The sequence below is a fragment of the Mandrillus leucophaeus genome, unplaced genomic scaffold (assembly GCF_000951045.1).
Source record: "Mandrillus leucophaeus isolate KB7577 unplaced genomic scaffold, Mleu.le_1.0 Scaffold666, whole genome shotgun sequence".
Classification (NCBI taxonomy): domain Eukaryota; kingdom Metazoa; phylum Chordata; class Mammalia; order Primates; family Cercopithecidae; genus Mandrillus; species Mandrillus leucophaeus.
Window position 1 is genome coordinate 283435 of NW_012107208.1, and position 2932 is coordinate 286366.

Genomic DNA, 2932 nt, shown 5'->3' on the forward strand with positions numbered 1-2932 from the left:
GATCTCGGCTCACTGCAACCTCCACCTCCCGGTTTCAAGCGATTCTCCTGCCTCAACCTCCCGAGTAGCTGGGATTACAGGAATGTGCCACCACACCCGGCTAATTTTTTGTATTTTTAGTAAGACGGGTTTCACCATGTTAGCCAGATGGTCTCTGACCTTGTGATCCGCCCACCTCGGCCCCCCAAAGTGCTGGGATTACAGGCGTGAGCCACCACACCCGGCGGGAACTGGCTTTTTCTATCACTGAGTCAGTCGGGCATTTGCTGCAGTGTCCCCTCAGAGATTAGGGTGGGTAACCTCCCAGCCAGGTAGACCCTGTCCTTATGGGAGCAATCCTCAAGAGAACGTTCTAACTGTCAAATAATACTACAGCTGGCTGGTGGATGTAGTGGCCCAATAAAAGGGATCTGTATGGGGCACCAACAGTCTACTACAGTGGGTAAATCTAAGCCAATGCTGCATGATAATAATTGTGTCTACAAGGGTGGTGGTGTGGTGGGTGGGCAATAAAACTTAAGTGCAGAACTGAGATATTTAAAGTTATATGAAGTCCTCGTATTGTTCCAAAATGTTGATTAACCTCACACTCTGAGTGTGCATGCATATTAAAAAATTAAGGGCAGTCCTTAAATGCATTACTTTTAGCAGTGAACAAATACATTTCAAACTTACAAACAAGCAATTCAGTCTTAACAAAGGCAGGAAAAGAAAAAGAAGCATAGAGAAAGTAGGGTAAAGAGGAAGCATAAAATAAAATGGCAAAAATAAATCCAACTGTATCAGTAATCACACTTCAAAAGGAAAAATGAACAGAATTCACAATGATTTTATGTGAACATCACTGTAGAATCGAGTAGTGGGCTTAGCTCCACAGAAAAGGAAATGTTTTTAAAACTTCACCATTCAATAGAGAATTCTCAAGGCATCAAGATGTAATAAAGCCTCTTAATTTTTTCCTTTTTTTTTTTTTCTTATGAGACAGAGTCTCACTCTGTCACCCAGGCTGGGGTGCAGTGGTGTGATCTCACCTCACTGCAACCTCCACTTCCTGGGTTCAAGCGATTCTCCTGCCTCAGCCTCCCAAGTAGCTGGGATTACAGGCACGTGCCACCACACCTGGCTGATTTTTGTGTTTTTAGTAGAGACGGGGTTTCACCACGTTGGCCAGGCTGGTCTCAAACTCCTGACTTCAGGTGATCCACCCACCTCAGCATCCCAAAGTGCTGGGATTACAGGTGTGAGCCACTGTGCCCAGCCCATTTCTTATCTCATATTGTCTTCTTTCTTGGATTACTTATATTTTTGGTTAAACTATTTTCTTGAGTAATTCTTACAGGCTGTGGGAGGTAAACTTCCTGAGTTCTTCTGTGTCTTAAATTACCTTTTGTTCTCATACAATTCAAGATTGACAATATTTTTCCCTTAGAATTTTGAAGACATTGTTCCATTATATTCTAATGTGTTAGTATCTGATGTTGTGTGATGTCAGTCTGATTTTGAACCTTTTTGAGTAACCTTTCTTTTTTCTTTGAAAGCTTTGTGGATTTTTTTTTTCCCTTGGAGTTTTAAAATTTTGTAAATGTATCTCAAAATGTGATTTCTTAAAAACAGAATTAGAGAACTTTGAAAATGCATGTTAGTGTCCTTTCACTGTGCATTCTTATCATTACACAAAAGATACACATAGTTAACATTTAAAAACATTGAAATATCGGCCGTGCACGGTGGCTCACGTCTGTAATCCCAGCACTTTGGGAGGCTGAGGCAGGCAGATCATCTGAGGTTGAGAGTTCGAGACCGGCCTGACCAACATGGAGAAACCCCGTTTAAAAATACAAGATTAGCAGGGCATGGTGGCACACGCCTGTAATCCCAGTTACTCGGGAGGCTGAGGCAGAATTGCTTGAACCCGGGAGGTGGAGGTTGTGGTGAGCTGAAATCATGCCATTGCACTCCAGCACTCCAGCCTGGGCAACAAGAGTGAAACTCCGTCTCAAAAACAAAAACAAAAACAAAAAACAAACAAAAATTGAAAAATCAAGGCCAGTGGAAATCATGCCATATTTGTTTTTGAAGAGGAGGGCTGGGCACAGGCTCTGTGGGAAGAAGGGGCAGGTTTCGGCAGCAGGAGGGCTTACTTGATAGCTGGTGGGGAGGAGGAGGAGTTAGCAAGTGAGTTGGATGGAGGACCTACTGGAGAGCTAGAGGGATGCAGCTGTTTTGTGTGTTCTATTTCCTGTCCCTGGAATAGTGCCAGTTCTACTCCGATTTTGACACCCTCCTTAGGGCCAGTTTCTTTAGAGAACATTCTTAGACTTTTACTGCCAGCAGTTCTGTTCAGGTGAGGGAGAAAAGGGCATGGTGGAGAGAAAAGAATCTAATTGTCTCTAGTCACACCGATAAGTTTTGAAAATACGGAACATTAGGCAGCCATATGACCCCTTCCCCCTTTCTCCAAGGCTCCTTTGACAAGAACCCTTCTGATGACTGATCTGTGGGTTTCTATCCTCCTATTTCTCTTCCAATATGTTTTTTCAGATGTCCTGAATTTCACATTTTTTTGTTTGTTTGTTTGAGAGGGAGGCTCACCCTGTTGCCCAGGCTGTTGTGCAGTGGTGCGATCTCGGCTCACTGCAACCTCCGCCTCCCGGGTTGAAGCGATGTTGCTGCCTCAGCCTCTAGAGTAGCTGGAACTACAGGTGTGCACCATCACACCCGGCTAATTTTTGTATTTTTAGTAGAGACGAGGTTTCGCCATGTTGGCCAGGCTGGTCTCAAACCCCTGACCTCAGGTAATATGCCTGACTCGGCCTCCCAAAGTGCTGAGATTACAGGCATAAGCCACCTCACCCGGCCTTCACAAAATTTATAACCTGCGAATGGTACCTGTTTTCTAGCACTGTTATGGTTTTTTTTTTTTTTTTTTTTT